Consider the following 19,779-nt stretch of genomic DNA (forward strand, 5'->3'; position numbering starts at 1 on the left):
CGATGGCCGACTGTCTCCTTCTCTATCTTCCCGTTTTTGACCTGAGTTCGATAAGGATGTGGCTGAGGGATTTCACAACGTCAGTAAGATAGCGAAAGGAGGTGTTTAGCGGTTGCTTTTCAGAAATAAGGTGGTGCTAGTGGGTGGTTCGGTGGGTGATGAATTGAGTTTCTTTCTTTCTTGGCAGCAACAGTGAGAGGAGGTGAGGGAATGTGAGGGGGGAGTGTTAGTTGATCAGGTATCTCAAGAAAAGGATAGTTGGTGGTGTTTTGTGGTGGGGGTAGGGTGGTTTAGTAGTGCAGTATGAGATAAACCGTGAGTGGAGGAAGAAGGTTTTAGACTGGGGTTTTGAGGGGATTTTAGAGCATAAGAAGATTGTTGGAGGTTTGTGAGTGATATTTGCTCCCTCAAGCTTTTTTTTTATAGCAAATTATGTATCAGACCCATATATTATACCGGTTTTTAAAAAATAAAATTTTAATATCTATATATAAATATGAAATATTTTATAATGTAATACTTTACGTAATATAATCTAATCTTCTGAAAATTTGTAAAAGAAACTAAATCGTTTGAAGTATTTATGAGAATTTATTACCAAATTAATAGGATGATTTTATTTTCTAATAGAACCCATTACAATTTTATGGAATTTTATTTTAAAAAATGGAAATCCCTAAAAAAATGATAAGTGAAAAATAAAATTTCTAAAATTATCACAAAATGAAAAGTATCAAAATGAAGGAGAAGATTACATGTGACAAAAAACATTCATTTATTAAAGCAGAAAATTAGCCTCACTCACAAACCATTTGAAGCCATACCCAAACCCTATCACTTGTATTTTTAGAAAGCCTTACACACCAAAACGAAGAGTCAGGGAGAGGAGAAGCACGTGGGCAAGGTATGAACCAGATTTCTTGGCCTCTTGGACCACAGGTGGGCCCTACATGGGGTTATACCCCAATTAATTACTCAAAACACACAAAATCGGGTGTATCGGGAGCTGTGAATCGAGAATTTTTTCGTGAATATTGTTGGATAGAGTTTAATTCAAAGATTTCGGAACATCAAACAGATGAATTTTAGGAGTTACGGATATCCGGGAAATTGCGTTTGAAGTTTTACGTCTTAACGGATCGTGTTCTCCGTTTTTAGCGACTTTTGTAAATATTTTTTTAAAAATGATTTCAAGTGTGAAGTTAAATAATAGACTATAACCTGAGTCCAAAAACGCTCCTGGAAATCCCGTCGGCAAAGCATAAGTGCCTTAATGGATTAAAACAGTTTATGCAGAACAAGTAAAACTTGTGTTATACTGGTTTGTTTTCTCAAAACATCCATATCTTTTGCATACGAACTCTGTTTTTAATGTTCATTATATTTTCAGAAATAAGGGAACATGTACTATAATATTTTAATATTGTCCTTGCTCAAAACTGCTTAATACAAAATTTCAGTTTTTCTTATGCATTACCGGTGTTGTAGTTTGAGCAGTTTGATTTGGTTGACAGTTTACACATTGGAGGTAAGGTAACATTTGACATCTTATATTATTTGAAATAAACTCATTTATTTTATTGTAGATGCACTAAAACTGAATGAGTTAAATTTCAAACAGATTTACGGTAGTTTCGTCGTTTGTAGTCTGTGCCCTAAATTCCGGGATGTCACAACGCTCCACACCTTGATTGAAACTGAACAAATCCTACCTTACATAATTTAGCTCTATGAAATTTCCAAATTTATTTAGAAATTTTATCAAAACCCTGGTCGAGTCAATCCAGATACCAACCCCGCCGATGCGACACGCCAAAATTGGATTTTACATAGATCTAAATCTATACCTGAAAAACTAAACAACACTTGTCCGATGTCCAAACTCCCAATAACCAAGGACAGCCGCCAATCTCGAGCCCACTATAAACAATACTTCCATAACCTGCAATTGAGGGTACCCAAACCTAGAAATCAAAATGTACAATGTTCAATTTTTGATGATAGAGTAACGCATCCATTGATCTTCAATTGATAAAGCTCTAAACTTTTCAAAGAACCTCAATATTGGTGATGAATGAAATGACCAACGATCGAGAATGCATTGAAAACTAATCCAATGACCCAATACACTACTGAACCAAAACCCATGTGGAACTAAACATACAAAACACTAAAGTTGATTTACCGATCAACAAATGCCAGCCTAGACTATGAATAGAAATCTACACAATGAGTTGAAAAACCCTCAACAACCGATACTTAACATGAGCAACCCAAACACTTCTTGATCTATTCATCGAAATCCCAAAATGAGCCACTGGATATAACGAGCTCCATATCCAACAACTTCCTGTCTCAAAGACAACTCATGTATTCTTGAGCACATACATCTGATGGAAACTTACTTTGCACTCCGACTTAACCAAATCTTGAACCATAATCTCACATACCCCAACCGCAGATCCCTATGACCCATTCTTCCGAAACCATAAACTCGGACAAATCGATGATCCTCTAAGTAGAATGCCTTGTTCTCCCGCACTTATGGTTCGAACCACCACCAACTAACATTACAGACAGAAAAAAAACTCAAACTGGCTCAATCAGATACATAGCATCCCTGACCCTTGGAATCTATAAAACAACGAAAGATGTTCTTCCAGGTAAAGAACAAGGAAACTCAAAGAGATTTTGAATCTCAGGTGGAGACATTAGAATTAACAATCATAACCACCTCTAATATCATTAATATCATGCAAATCACAAGCAACAATTTTGACAGTCCGTTCATAGCACCGATTCCAAATACAAAGGGACTTCCACACGCGTCCACCATAAATCCTGGACCATCATCTCATCGTGAGGATCATTCATAAATACAAGAGGCTTCATTCTCTTAGTCAGGGTACAATAGAGAAAAAAAGTTGTCATTCCAGATCCACTTCCTTGATCTACTGAAAGAATCAACTTGCACTTGACCTGCCTATATTGTAAGAAAGCAGACCCTTGATTTCACTTCAAAGCAACCCTACCACAAGAATCCTCTTGTGCATTTCCACACTGCCAAACTTGCCGCCATAAACCATAACTATCTAGCCCCATGATGTGTCTATATTCCAACTTTGATAATCACACGTCTGCTCTCTCTTTCCTCCGAACGTGGAACGCTAGAAGAACATTACGCCCATCATAGATAGTGACATCCCAATCCATCTTCCAATCACTCAACCACCGTCTGCAATCCTTGAGCTGATCATAATAATTGCTTCCTTCTTGAGACTCGTGACACAACTGGCACTACCTCAAGTAAGGCCGTCGATACCTCAAAACTAACTAACTCACCTAGGTTTGCACTATTCAAACCCAAACTAACATAGCCACTAAGGCACAAACAATCACCAGACCCATCCTTAACCTGAATAACCGTAACCGGTAAACCAAATAAAATGTAAGCACTTTGCAAGGAATCATAGTGCCAAACTATACAATCTACCCTCAGTCACCTGTTTAGAATCCTTGAAATTTTCGTTGATTCGAGTAAGGATCTTGTGCTTTTAGTAGTATGGGCCCTATACTACTACCTACCACACCTATCTGTATTGTTCTTAGGAATCGTTTCGGATCCTCTAAGTAACTACTCATGTCCACTATCATCCGATCTAGTCACATATAAGCGCTCTCAACCGAGCTGACACTTCTAATCTTCCTAGATTCCCTTCTACGATCGCTCTTCCAAAAATGTTCACAGAAGCACATTCTAACATTCTTCATAGGCTTCACTAGGGTTCCCTTGATACCACTCTCTGCCATCAGCTATAGAAGGTACTCCCTCTAACACCTTATAACTACTTCACAAATAAAATTACATGCCACATACACTAGATAATTCTTCAACTGCAAGGTCTCACACTACAATGGTTGGATTCAAATTAGACCTAGGAAATAAAGTTAAACCTAAACTTATAAAATTATCTAATACCCGCAACATAGAACCTCATATATTTGCTTAATAGTTGGATGATATTATTGGAGGTGTCACACCCCCAAACCGGAGCAATGGAAACGTCCGGGGGTAGATGATTTCATGTTAAGTATCACAACGCATGCATTACAATAATCAAAGTACAAAAATCATTGTATTATAAAGTAAACTTTTACATGTGTGTTCAATCATTGTATATTGACACCAAAAGAGATATATACAAAAGATAGAAAAACATGACTCAACACAGCTCCTGTCTTCTCAAAAATCCTGGGAAAGTACCTGTCTACTGATTCCCTGAGAATATAAGTATTTTGAAAAGAGAGTATCAACATTTAAGTTGGTGAGTTTATCTGTTTTCTTTAAAATAGTAATCTTGTTTATTGTTCCAGAAAATCCAATATTTCTTAAAAGTAGTTTTAATACCATAAAACCGTTATGTGTAGGTAGTGTTGTACTATGAAATAGTGTAACATACTTTTAGTTCATAATAAAACTATAATAAGACTATTTCTTTCAATTTTTGTAATTGTACTCTTTAAAGAAAGTTGTAAATGTGAGTGTGCCTGGCTCCACCAGTTGTAATTGTAAATTGTAATGTAACACCGTAAATCGTATTATTGTAAAACTAGTACTTTGTATTCATACTCCTTGGTTTAATTATTTATACACTAAACATATTGTTTAATATCTTTTTGTAAGTTATTATAACCATACTAAGACTAGATGGCCTGATATGAGGCTTTGAAGGCGTCAGAACTGTAAAGACATTTGTCACTCGTAGGCATACCAGCTGAACTATAGCGAACAGTCTAAGTGCAGGATTGTCAATCCCGTATAGATCTATAAACATATATCTCGCTCTCTGTCCGGAGATTCTGGTTATAATATCAAGACTTTAATAATATTGCTTAAATGACAATCAACGGAACAGTGCCTCACAAAAACCATATTGATGCTTACGTGTATAATAATGAAAAGTTACATTGTAATAGATAATCTATACGCTTTTCTCATAAACTATATATATTATAGTTTATGTCACAACATAAAACTGTTAGTCAAAATTGACAAACTCGAAGTTCCTTGAGTAATGATTGCACCCATATTACTTCAGACGTATTGCTAGTTTCATTTTTATTACCTCTTTTAATAGTTTATTTTTAGTTAAAATCATCTCATTTTATTCTCTTTTTGTTATTTTTCTCCTTTACCAGGTGCTTTACAGTCTTTTGAGTTTCTTTTGTAGGATTTACCAAAGACTATTTGTTATTGGAGGTATGGAAGGAGTGTGGGGCTAAAAGAAGCTTGCAATTTGTTCGTGGATTTGTAATGGTGCAATTGGGTTTGGTGTTAATATAAGCAAGAAGCACGTTGGACTTAAATTTTGAACGGATCGACGAGGACTCGAGCTACGGAAGATTAAAGGAGCATTGGATCATCTTTGAAGGATTTGGAATGCTTAATTGGGCTCTTAAGAGTTTGTGCATGTAGGCTGAAACATTAAGGAAAAGATTGGGCTGCATTTTAAATTAATGGGCCATGAAAGACAATCAGTGAGAGCCACACGTTCCGCATGGATCTACAAACGGTCCACGTGGATCGTGCTGTGAAGAATCTCGGTTTTTGGCTTTTGTATCTACTTTGGGAAGTTTGGTGGATTCCTTTTGTCCAACTTTTAGATCCGGAAATGGGCTCCTTTTCGCTAAGGATTTTGATTGAAGTTCATTATTAACACTTTGAAGAACCACTTGTTTTGCTGTCAAGAAGATTTTGGGAAGAATTTGAAGATTAGAAGATTAGTGTAGTTTCTTTTCATTTTACAACTAGAATAATTTTTGGTACCACTAAACTTCTTTGTATTTCTTTTATTTTGGCCATGCTTGGCTAGACTTAAATTTTGGTTGATTAGGGTTTATCCCATGGATGATTAGTTGCTTTGAAGATTTCATATTATCTTGTGTTTGATGTTTATGGAAATGTTTTCTAGTCAAAAATCTTCTTGTGTTTATTTATCCTTGATTATGAGATTTGATGAGTGAACGCTTACTTTTGTTGACTAATTTACTGGTTAAGTAGTGGATCCTCAAATTAGTAAGCAACAAATGGTTTATATGTATCTGTTCATTTAATTTAAACCATGGAAATATTTCCTCCATAATGATAATGTAAGTACTTGATTATCTTTTGGACTTGGTAACTCTAAGAACTTAAAGCTAATTGATTTTTATAAGATTATATGCTTCATTGATTTTGTGACTTTAATTAAGGAAATGTGTTAAGAGCTCCTCTAATCATTTTAATAATAGTGAAGAGTTGAGGTAATTTATGCTTATGAATTTCTATAGCCAAGTTAAACTAATTCACAAGTGTTGTTCCATTTAGTCTAATGATAAGTTAGCTATGGAATCCATGTGTGTATCCCCAAATCAACCAACTTCACTTCATTGAATTTAATCAAATATTTTACTTGCTTACTTGTCATATTTACATTCTAGCTTAGCTTTAATTTTCTTAAACAATAAAAAAGAATTAAAACCCCCCATTTTACTTTTACTCTTGTTTTACAAGTACTTGAACAAATGAGTTACATAGAGATTTAAATTGAACCAATCTCCGTGGATATGATCCCTTTACCACTATACACTATTTTAGTGACTAATATTTACAGTATTCATTTTGCTGGCCTCGACAACCACCAAATTTTGGTGCCGTTGTTGGGGATTGGTTTATTTTTAATCAATTTGTTTCTCTATGTCCAGATCTCAACATAAAGGTGACTTGATTTATAACCCGGGAATAGAAAAATAAGCAAGATGTTTAGTGAAGTAAAAGAAAATAGAACGTGGTCAAACTTAAAATCCTCATGGGGATCCGGAGGTTGAAACCGCTTCATCAAGTGATACGGAACCTGATTCTAGTCTCGAACCTCGCCAAGAAATTCCCAAAACAACACCCTTACAACAAAATCCACCCATTATTGAACCAATTGCAATGGGGGACGACAGAGAAGCTCCCAAAAGAACCTTGAGGAAAATGATGGAAAATGATGTTAAACAAACTCCAACAGGTATCAATTACCCCGTTTTTTAAGGAGGTTCGGAGTTGAAGTCAAGTTTAGTCCATCACCTTCTAACTTTTCATGGATTAGAGAATGAGGATCCTCATAAGCACTTGAAGATGTTCCACATTATTTGCACTAGTATGAAGCCACAAGGGTCAACCGATGAGCAAATCCTATTAAGGGCATTCCCCTTTTCATTGGCTGATAGAGCAAAAGATTGGTTATTCTATCTTCCCTCAGGGTCAATCAACTCATGGACTGACATGGAAAGAGCTTTTCTTGACAAGTTCTATCCCGCTTCAAGATTCTCAAGTCTTAGAAATGAGATTTGTGGAATCCGCCAAGGTCAAAATGAGACTTTCCATGATTATTGGGTGAGGTTCAACAACTTGTGCTCTAGTTGTCCACAACATCAAATTCTGGAATAACTCCTCATTCAACACTTCTATGAGGGATTGTTGACAGGGGAGAGAAGACTAGTTGATGCCTCAAGTCGTGGAGATGTCTTTAGAAAAATTGCAAAACAAACAAGAAAACTCTTCAACACAATAGTCGCTAATTCCCAACACTTTTTCCCGGGACATGATATGAAGACAAAAACTCAACAAAAAGTCAATGAAGTAGGGACATTGAATCTTCTCAACATAAAGATTTAACATCCGTTGTTCAAATGTTAGCCATGGGACAAACTCCACAAGTGATGCTTTTGGGATATATACAACAAAACCATCCGGTTACCAAAATGCATATAATTCATGTTGGAAGCCAAATCCCAATATGACCAACAACCCAAGACCATTGCGTCAAAATGCATTTGTTAGAACTTCCTACCCACCACAACAACCTTACTACCAACATCCATAACCACACTATCAACCCAAACCACACCCTCCACATCATCACCAATAACCTCCTCAATCCCAACCAAGTAGCTCTGGAATGTCTCTTTAATACATTGTCAATTCCTTAGCCATTAGTACCCAATAATTCAAAAAAGAGACAAGGACTAGTATCTCCAACCTTGAAGAACAAATGGGAGATATAGTTACATCTATAAGCAAGTTGGAGTCCTGTGGCAAACTCCCTTCTCAAACCGAAAAGAACCGAAATGTTAATATGGTGACCTTGAGAAGTAGCAAACAAACCAAAGAAAGTAGTTCATAGAAGAAGTCAAGGGAAGAAGAGGAAGAAATAGAGATCATTCCCAATGAGGATCATATAGTCAAGAATGAAGCACAAGTCGGAGTTCCAAAGCATACTATCCTCTAGTGACACCAATAGAGATTTTGGACACCTTCCAAAATATGGAAGTAAACATACCTTTACTTGACGCAATCAAAAAAATTCCTAGATATGTAAAATTCTTGAAGGAACTTTGTACCAACAAGAGGAAATTGAAGGGAAATGAGAAAATCTCAATGAATGGAAACGCATCCGCAGTTTTACAAAGGAATCTTCCACCCAAGTGCAAAGATCCGGGAATGTTTATGGTTCCTTGTAAGATTAGACATGTCACTTTTTATAATTCCATGCTTGATATTGGCACTTCCATCAATTACATGCGTTATTCGGTGTATGAATCATTAAATGTCGAACCTTTAAGTGAAATCGGTGTCAGAATTTCACTTGAAGATAAATCGAATGTATTTCATAGAGGTGTTTTAGAAGATGTTTTGGTGCAAGTGAACCAGTTGGTCTTCCCACCAAATTTCTGTGTGATTGATCTAGAAGAATGAGTTTCCTCCAATTCGGCTCTAATTTTCCTTGGGAGACCATTTTTGAAGACGGCTAGAACAAACATTGATGTGTATGCGAGAAGCTTAACAATGGAGTTTCATGGGTAAACGATAAGTTTTAATATCTATGATGCTATGAGATATCCTAGTGATGTTTCATCATTGTATATTGTTGATGTTGTTGAACCATTAATCCAAAATTTGTTTGAGTTGTCTAATGGTGACATGTTGGAAATGACTTTGAGCAAAGGCTTTGATTGTGGAAAATTTGCAAAGAAGTTGAAGCTCTACTCATTAGACTAGGAAGTTGAAAGACTGGTTAATAATTAAGAGATCAATAAAAATACTCGGCTTAGTGTGAAGCAAATTGAATTACCTCAAACTCACACCAGATTGCTACCCTCCCTTGTTCAACCACCGGAACTAGAATTGAATGTCCTACCTCAACACTTGCATTATGCGTACTTGGGAAAAAGGAGACTCTTATGGTTATCACTTCAACTCATTTAACTGAATGTAAAGAAGAGCAACTCCTCAAGGTGTTGATGGAAGATAAAGAAGCAATGGGTTGGACGGTTGCAAACATCAGGGGATTGAGCTCCTCCACTTGTATATACAACATTTGATGGAGGATGAATGCTTGCCAAGTCGGGATGAACAAAGAAAGTTGAATTTTCCAATGATGGAAGTGGTAAAGAAAGAGATATTTAAGCTCCTTGATGCGGGAATGATCTATCTAATCTCGGATAGCAAACAGGTGAACCCAGTGCAAGTTGTGCCTAGTAAGACGGGAATCACGGTGGTCGAGAACAACAAATGTATGATGGTCCCCACTTGCATGCAAAATGGGTGGAGAGTATCTATTGACTACTGCAAACTCAATGCAATCACAAGAAAATATCATTTTCCATTACCTTTCATTGATCAAATGTTATAAAGGTTGGCCGGAAAATTACATTATTGTTGTCTAGACGGGTATTCCGATTTTCACAAATCCCGACGGCACAGGAAGACCAAGAAAAGACAACCTTCACATGTCCATTTGGCACTTTTGCAGACCGGAGAATTCCTTTTGGGTTGAGTAATGGCCCGGCCACTTTCCAACGTTGTGTGGTTAGTACTTTTTCCGAATATGTCGAGAATATAATTGAAGTCTTTATGGATGATTTCACGGTATATGACAACTCTTTGCAAGAATGTTTGACCAATCTCACCAAAATTTTAAAAAGATGCATTGAAATGAATTTGGTTCTAAATTTTGAAAAATGTCACTTTATGGTGAATCAAGGTCTTATTTTGGTTCACATTGTGTCAAAGAAAGGAATCGAGGTGGGTACGGCCAAAATTAATGTTATTCAAAGGTTACCTTACCCGACTTGTGTTTGGGAAGTTGGTTGTTTTTCGGGCCATGCAGGTTTCTAACGAAGATTCATAAAGGACTTTTCAAGCATAACAAGACTGATGTGACAACTCTTACAAAATGATGTTGATTTTGAGTTCAATGAGGTGTGCAAAGAAGCTTTCAACAAGCTCAAAGAGTTGCTTACAACCGCTCCTATCATGCAAGCACCACATAGGTATCTCCCTTTTGAGGTCATGTGTGATGCAAGCAACTATGCTATACCCTCCGTTTTGGGTCAAAATAATGGAAGAGCCTCCCATGTGATGTAATATGCATCATTGAAACTAGACAACGCTCAAAGCAACTACTCTACCACGGAGAAGGAGCTATTGGCCATAGTGTTTGCTTTGGAGAAGTTTAGGCAATACCTATTTGGTACCAAAGTTATCGTGTACTCGGATGATGCGACCGTTAAATACATAATAACGAAGAAAGATGCAAAGCCAGGACTTATCCGATGGATCTTACTAGTGAGAGAATTTGATTTGGAGATTTGGGACAAGAGCGGGTACAAAAACATTGTTGTCGATCATCTAAGCTAGATCAGTATAAATGAGACTCCTTTCCCGTTGCACTCCTTTCTTGTTGCGGGATGAGTTTCAGGATGAGCATCTCTTTTCCCTAACTCAATCTACTCCTTGGTATGCCGATATCGTTAACTTGTGCGCCACAAAAGGTATCTCAACACATTCACACATGCTTAAAAAGATAAATTGAAAAGTGATGCAAAACACAGTAACACCGTAAATTTCAAAACAATTTTTCGCATCTTATACAAAACACAATTCATTCAATATTCATAAAAACATCATTGTTTGAAACTTAAATTAGTAGCATATAAAAATCCCAAGATCTCATAACATAAAAATCCCGTGTGTGTACTGATCAGGCCGGCGCCTTCCCGCATTCCTCACTAGTACCTGACACAAATAACACCAAACACTGTAAGCACAAAGCTTAGTGAGTTCCCCAAAATACCACACATAGCACATATTTGCCACTCGAGGCTATACTCTGTGGGTCCATGGACCCTACTCTGTGAACCCTCTGGGTCTAACTTTGTGAACCTTCCGGTTCCAACTCTATAAACATGCACAACATAAATCACATAGAAATAATGCAGTACAACACATAACCTACATATAGCATACAAATACTCTGTCACATAACTCTGATTACCTACTCAAGGTAAAGTATAGTGAGAAGACTCACCTCACGTATCTCGGTAACTCGTAATTCCCTGAAATCACTAGTGCTCGATCTCCCGAGCTATAGTCCTCCTATAACACAATACATTTGTAATTAACACTTTCCCAACTAAGTTTGACTAACCCTATCAAGTCAACACCGGTCAACTCTGGTCAATGGTCAACGGTCAACTCAAATCGCCGAGTCTGGCGTGGACTCGCCGAGTCTCTACGGGGACCCGATTCCTCTGAGTCCCTTCCGAATCACCGAGTCACTCACCCGACTCGGTTACTCAACCCCTGGTTCGAAATCACTAAACAACCCGTACCAACTCGTTGAGTCTGGCAATGGACTCGGCGAGTGCATTCCATGCACAACCCCAAAAGACCTTCTGAGGTCAGATCTGTTCCACTAACTCATAGATCCAGTCCTTCAAAGCTTATTTATCACGTAAAGTTCATGTCTTGGCGCTCATAACACACCTAATGACTCATAAATGGTGTTTTAACCTCAAGCACAAAGATCCCAAACCAAAACCTTCATGGATTCATAAAAAGCTTGGACAAAGGGACACTCTGGACCTGCAATGGTCCAGATCTAGAACCTAACTCGCTTAAGGGACCAAGGGAGCACTAGATCTAGCCACAAAAGGGCTCAATAAGCCCTAAATCAACATGAACATCACCTTAACAGAAAATGGTTCGAAAATAGTACCTAAAACGTGATGTTCTGGACCTTAGATCTTCAGGAAGTTGATCTTCTTGCTTCCTCTTGGCTATAGCTTCCTTTCCCTTGCTATACAACACCTCCAAGGTCAACAATGGCTTCTTCTCTCACTCCAAACGCTCAAGCTCACTAGGGTTTCACTCTGGGGACTGTTGAGCACAAATGATGGTCATAAGGCCCTTTAAATAGGCCCCAAACCCGAGACATTAGCGTTTGATGAAACAGCGCAGACTTGCCAAGTCCATCAATGCGACTCGTCGAGTCCGGTCATTAATTCGGGTGAGAAATCGCGTCTCTACTCGGCGAGTCTACGCACCAACTCGCCGAGTTCTTCCACAAAACTCAAAATAAAATGAATAAATATAATACCTGAAATTCCGGATGTTACAATTCTCCCCCACTTGAATCTGACTTCGCCCTCGAAGTCTCATCCCTGAAATAACTCCGGATGTTGTTCCCGTATCTCATGCTCTGGCTCCCAGGTTAACTCGGATCCTTTCCGATATTGCCACTGAACCTGTACCAGAGGCACCTCCTTGTTCCTCAGAACCTTGATCTTCCGATCCATAATCACAAACTGGTCTCTCCGCGTAATTCAGGCTCGCATCCACCTGAATGTCCTCTAACGGCACTACCGCCGACTCGTCGGCTATACACTTCCTCAACTGAGACACATGGAAGGTATTATGAATCCGCTCCAATTCCGCAGGTAGCTCCAAGCGATATGCTACCTTGCCCACCCTCACAATCACTCTGAACGGCCCAATATACCGGGCCCCTAGCTTGCCCCTCTTCCTGAATCGAATCACTCCTTTCCAAGGAGATACCTTCAAGAGAACATAATCACCGACCTGGAACTCGAGCTCGGATTGTCGCCTGTCCGCATAACTGTTCTGACGACTCTGAGCGGTCAACAATCTCTGCCTGACCCGTTGTATCTACTATGTCGTCTGCAGCACAATCTTCGTACTACCCATAACACGCTGCCCGACCTCTCCCCAGCAAATGGGGGTCCGACACCTCCTCCCATACAACAGATCAAAGGGTGACATACCAATGCTCGAATGATGACTGTTGTTGTAGGAAAACTCTGCCAAGGACAAATACATGTCCCAACTCCCCCCGAAGTCCAACACACATGCCCGGAGCATGTCCTCGAGTGTCTGAATCGTCCGCTCACTCTGTCCGTCAGTCTGGGGGTGATATGCGGTACTAAAATCCAGCCTAGTACCCAACTCCTCGTGAAACTTCTTCTAGAATCTGGAAGTGAAACGCACATCTCGGTCTGAAACAATCGAGATCGGCACTCCATGCCGTGATACCACTTCCCTCACGTACATCTCTGCTAATTTCTCTGCGGAAGAACTCTCACTGATAGCAAGGAAGTGGGCACTCTTTGTCAACCTATCCACAATCACCCAAATTGCATCGACTCCCCTAGCAGTCCTAGGCAATTTGGTGATAAAATCCATGGTAATCTGTTCCCACTTCCATCCAGGAACCTCCAATGGCTGCAACTTACCATGCGGTCTCTGATGCTCGGCCTTAACCTTACGGCAGGTTAAGCACCTCTCAACAAACCACGCAACATCCCTCTTCATACAGGGCCACCAATACTCTCTCCTCAGGTCTAAATACATCTTAGTGGCCCCAGGATGGATCGAGAATTTCGACCGATGAGCCTCTTCCATCAAAATGGTATGCGTCCCTCCCACAAACGGTACCCATATACGCCCCTGAAATGTCATAAGCCCCCGACCATCGGTAACGAACTCTGATACCAATCCAAGAATTCTCTCTCTCTTTTGGTACTCCGATCTCACGGCCTCAGCCTGTGCTCCACGAATGGTGTCCAACACCGGAGCCATCACGGTCAATCGCAAACATACATCTCACAAATGGGCGTTCTCCGCCCTGCGACTCAGGGCATTGGCTACCATATTAGCCTTGCCCGGATGGTACAGGATCTCACAATCATAATCCTTGACCACATCCAACCACCTCCTCTGCCGCATATTAAGGTTAGGCTGATCCATCAAATACTTCAGGCTCTTATGGTCCGTGTATATCGTACACCGAACCCCATACAGATAGTGACGCCAAATTTTGAGGGCGAACACCACTGCCCCCAACTCTAGATCATGGGTGGGATACCTCGTCTCATGAGGCTTCAGCTGCCTCGATGCGTATGTTATCACATGTCCTCTCTGCATCAGCACCGCTCCCTACCCCAAGATCGACGCATCACAGTATACCACAAAGTCCTCCATCCCCTCCGGGAGGGCTAACATTGGGGCTTCGCGTAACCTTTGGCGAAGCGTCTCAAAGGAGGCCTGCTGCTCTGGGCCCCATGAAAAAGCGACACCCTTCCAGGTCAACCTGGTGAGTGGCACTGCGATCTTAGAGAAATCCCTGATAAATCTCCGATAATAACCTGCCAACCCTAAAAAACTCCCAATCTCGGAGGGTGACCTCGGCACCTCCCAACTCATCACTGCCTCAACTTTGCCTGGTCGACCAATATCCCTTTCTGGTTAACGAGATGCCCTAGGAACTGGACCTCTCACAACCAGAAATCACACTTGGAGAATTTGGCATAAAGCCTCTCCGATCTCAGAACTCCGAGGATCTCCCTCAAATGCTCCTCATGCTACTCTCTAGATCTCGAATATACCAAAATGTCGTCGATGAATACAATCACCGACCGATCCAACATCGGCCTACACACTCGGTTCATGAGATCCATGAACACTGCCGAGGCATTGTTGAGCCCGAAAGGCATCACCACAAACTCGTAATGCCCATAACGCGTCCTGAACACTGTCTTCTGGATGTCCTCATCTCGCACCCTCACCTGATGATATCCAGACCTCAAATCGATATTGGAGAACCAAGATGCTCCCTGTAACTGATCGAACAAATCGTCGATCCTCGGCAACGGGTAACGGTTCTTGACCGTCAGCTTGTTCAACTCCCGGTAATCAATGCACATCCGGTGTGAACCATCCTTCTTCTTGACAAAAAGGATAGGTGCTCCCCACGGCGAGCTGCTCGGCCGAATAAATCCCTTTCCTAGCAGCTCCTGAAGCTGCAAGGATAACTCTTGCATCTCTAGAGGTGCAAGGCGATAAGGCACCTTGGCGATAGGCGCGGCCCCCAGAACCAAATCGATACTGAACTCTACTTGCCTCACGGGAGGCACACCCGACAACTCCTTTGGAAATACATCCGGGAACTCACGCATTATCAGAACCTCCTCAAGTGACCTCGGCCTCTCTGAATCAACCCGCGTATCCATCACATACGCCATAAAGCCCTTACAGCCCTGCTGTAGACACTACCTCCCCCTAGCGGCCGAACAAAACGCTGACCCAAAACATGTACCCTCGCCATACACCGTAAGAACTCCCCCACTAGGGTCTCGTATGGTCACGAGCTACCGCTCGCAGTCGATAACCGCACCGAATCTGCTCAACCAGTCCATGCCCACAATGACACAGACATCACCCATCGCAATATGATCCAAATCAATCAGGAACTCAACACCGAAAATCTCAAATACGCACCCACGGATCACCTCTGTGGCATATATCACCCTCTCGTCAGCTATGGAAACTCTCAAAGGCCGACTCAACGCCTCACGACTAATACTGATATGCTGACTAAAAGCCAAAGATACAAAAGACCGACTCGCACCCGAGTCAAATAACACCAAGGCAGGTACAGAATTCACAAGAAAAGTACCTACACATAACATAATATAAGCATAATATCTCAACATCAAAATAAATACACGAAAGAATACATACCAGCCACGACATCGGGCGCTGCGCGGACCTCCTCCGCGGTCAACTGAAAGGCTCTCCCTCGTGCCCTCGGCACCTTGGACTTCACTGGCCGACTCTCGGTAGCTCTGATGGCGGTAGGGGCAGATCCCTGAGGTACTCCCTAAGCTGATCCCCACAACTGTGGACACTCTGCCTTCCGGTGTCCAGTCTGGTTGCAGTCAAAAGACACTGCAAACCCCTTGGGGTAGTCCTTGGCCATATGCCCCTCCTTGACACACTTGTGGCAAGATCCAGCTCTACAAACTCCATCATGACCCTTGACGCACTTTCCACAACTGCGGCCCTTCTGGCTCCTTGATTTGGGATCAGCGGGCTTGGCCCGCTTGGCTGCCGGCTGGGACTGTGCCGGTCGCCGATCCCTCCCCTGAGACTCCGCCTCCTCCCTAGCCTGAGTCTCTAGCTTGATCTCCCTCTTACGAGTATTTTCCTGAAGCTCGACAAATGTCTGGTACAAGGAGTTTGCCACGAACTCCCGAGTATCTCTCCTCAAAATACTCAAATATCGGCTCATACGTGCCTGCTTAGTAGACACGTGCTTAGGGCAGAACATCGCCCTCTCATGAAACATCATGGTAATCACTGTAACAGACTCAGTACCCTACTTGAGGGTCAGAAACTCCTGGTTCAAATGCTCCCTCTCCACCTAGGGAACGTACTCATCTCGGAACATGGCAGTGAACCTCTCCCAGGTCACTGCCGCAAGCTCAGTAGGCGTATAGTTCGCCGTCACAAACTTCCACCAGTCCTTCGCTCCAAAGCGAAGCTGGTTTAGCGTGAACCGGACTCGCAAATGCTCAGGAGACGAGCATGTAAAGAAACACCTCTCTATGTATGAAATCCATCTCATAGCCGCAACCGGGTCTTGGGTCCCGTCAAACTCCGGCGGTTTTGTGTTGCTGAACTCTCGGAACAGCAACGCATCACCACCCTGCGGCCTCGCAGCAGCAACAGCTGCGGTGGCCGCTGCAACAGAAGCCTCAGAAAGAGCAGCATAACGCTCATCAAAAGTCTCAATCAACATGGTCTTAATAGACCCGAACATCTCTGGTATCTCTGCCCTGATGGCCGTAGCCACCTCCTCATGGATGATCCGGCGGATCTCCTCATCACTAGCCGCACTGCTCTCTGGCATAAGACGTGTCCTCACCATGATCTACCTCTGAAATACAACATACGATAAATTAGAACCCATTCGAGCATACTCACACTCGACAACTCATCCCTCCTTGAGCCTTGGCATCCCGAAGATTCTTACTCGGACTGTACACCGCCCCTGTGCTTTTAGTTGTATGGGCCCAATACTACTTTCCGCACCGTATTAGTATACACCCCAAGTCCTCCTCTTCGGATACCAAGTCAGAAGTACTCTATTATGCACAATCCACTCTCTAACAGATCTCTCATAAGCTCATCGCTGCTACCTACTCACTCTCAAGCATCTCATAGCAGCTCACCTCTCCCTAGGCTAAGGCATCACAAATCAGGCCACTCTAGTCCTAACAGGAGTACCTAGCCCACTCTAGCATGAGAATACATCATATCAATATCGTAACATATAATATAAGGGTATCTTGGGAAATCACCGTTCGGGCGCTGACTGATCGTACACACGACTCTGCTCTGCGTTTTCCAAAAATCTTTTACTCTTTTTAAAATTTTTTCTCAAATCCTCAGTTTGAGTTCAAATACGCCCGAAGGTGTACTCGAATCCCTCAAACCAAGGCTCTTATACCAACTTGTAACACCGTAAATTTCAAAACAATTTTTTGCATTTTATACAAAACACAATTCATTCAATATTCATAAAAACATCATTGTTTGAACTTCAAATTAGTAGCATATAAAAATCCCAAGATCTCATAACATAAAAATCCCGTGTGTGTACTGATCAGGCCGGCGCCTTTCCGCGATCCTCAGTAGTACCTGAAACAAATAACACCAAACACTGTGGGTCCGTGGATCCTACTCTGTGAAGCCTCTGGTTCTAACTCTGTGAACCTTCCGGTTCAAACTCTATAAACATGCACAACATAAATCACATAGAAATAATGTAGTACAACACATAACATACATATAGCATACAAATACTCTGTCACATGACTCTGATTACCTACTCAAGGTAAAGTATAGTGAGAAGACTCACCTCACATATCTCGGTAACTCATAAATCCCTGAAATCACTAGTGCTTGACCTCCCGAGCTATAGTCCTCCTATAACACAATACATCTCTAATTAACACTTTCCCAACTAAGGTTGACTAACCCTATCAAGTCAACATCGGTCAACTTTGGTCAGTGGTCAACGGTCAACTCAACTCGCCGAGTCTGGCATGCACTCGCCAAGTCTCTACGTTGACCCGATTCCTCTGAGTCCCTTCCGACTCACCAAGTCACTCACCCGACTCGGTTACTCAACCCCTAGTTCGAAATCACTAAACAACCCGAACCAACTCGTCGAGTCTGGCAATGGACTCGGCGAGTGCATTCCATGCACAACCCCAAATGACCTTCTGAGGTCAGATCTGTTCCACTAACTCATAGATCCAGTCCTTCCAAGCTTATTTATCACGTAAAGTCCGTGTCTTGGCGCTCATAACACACCTAATGACTCATAAATGGTGTTTTAACCTCAAGCACAAAGATCCCAAACCAGAACCTCGATGGATTCATAAAAAGGTTGGACAAAGGGACACTCTGGACCTCCAAGGGTCCAGATCCAGAATCTAACTCGCTTAAGGGACCAATAGAGCACTAGATCTAGCCACAAAAGGGCTCAATAAGCCCTAAATCAACATGAACATCATCTCAATAGAAAATGGTTCGAAAATAGTACCTCAAACGTGATGTTCTGGACCTCAGATCTTCAGGAGGTTGATCCTCTTGCTTCCTCTTGGCTATAGCTTCCTTTCCCTTGCTAGACAACACCTCCAAGGTCAACAATGGCTCCTTCTCTCACTCCAAACGCTCAAGCTCACTAGGGTTTCGCTCTGGGGACTGGTGAGCACAAATGACGGCCATAAGGCCCTTTAAATAGGCCCCAAACCTGAGAAATTAGGGTTTCATTAAACAGCGCAGACTCGCTGAGTCCATCAATGCAACTCGTCGAGTCCGGTCATTAATCCGGGTGAGAAATCGCTTCTCTACTCGGCGAGTCTACGCACCAACTCGCCGAGTTCTTCCAAAAAACTCAAAATAATATGAATAAATATAATACCTGAAATTCCGGATGTTACAAACACTATATGTGGGATGATCCTTATTTATGGAAACATTGTCCCGATCAAATCATTAGGCGATGTTTGCCCCAACAAGAACATCAATCTATTTTGCAATTTTGTGATGAATTTACTTATGGGGGACACTTTGAACCTAGCCAAACTTTGATAAATGTTCTCAAATGTGGATTATTTTGGCCAACCATGTCACGTGATTGTTATTTGTTTTGTAAAAGTTGTGAACGGTGCCAAAGGACGGAGGACATTTCACAAAAGAACCAAATGCCACAAAATCTCATCCTTGTTTGTGAAGTTTTTGACGTATAGGGAATTGATTTTATGAGCCCATTGCCCATCTCATTTGGCAAAGTTTACATCTTGCTTGCAGTTGACTATGTCTCAAAATGGGTTGAAGCCAAAGCCACAAGATCGGATGATGCCAAAATGGTTATCGACTTTCTAAAGTATAATGTCTTTGTGAGATTTGGTGTGCGTAGGGCTTTAATTAGTGATAGAGGGACGCACTTTTGCAACAAAATGATTGAGGCTTTTCAAAGAAAGTACAACGTGACCCACCGTGTCTCTACCGCCAACCACCCTCAAACAAATGGTCAAGCG

This window comes from Lactuca sativa, chromosome 5 (assembly GCF_002870075.4).
Source record: "Lactuca sativa cultivar Salinas chromosome 5, Lsat_Salinas_v11, whole genome shotgun sequence".
Classification (NCBI taxonomy): Eukaryota; Viridiplantae; Streptophyta; class Magnoliopsida; order Asterales; family Asteraceae; genus Lactuca; species Lactuca sativa.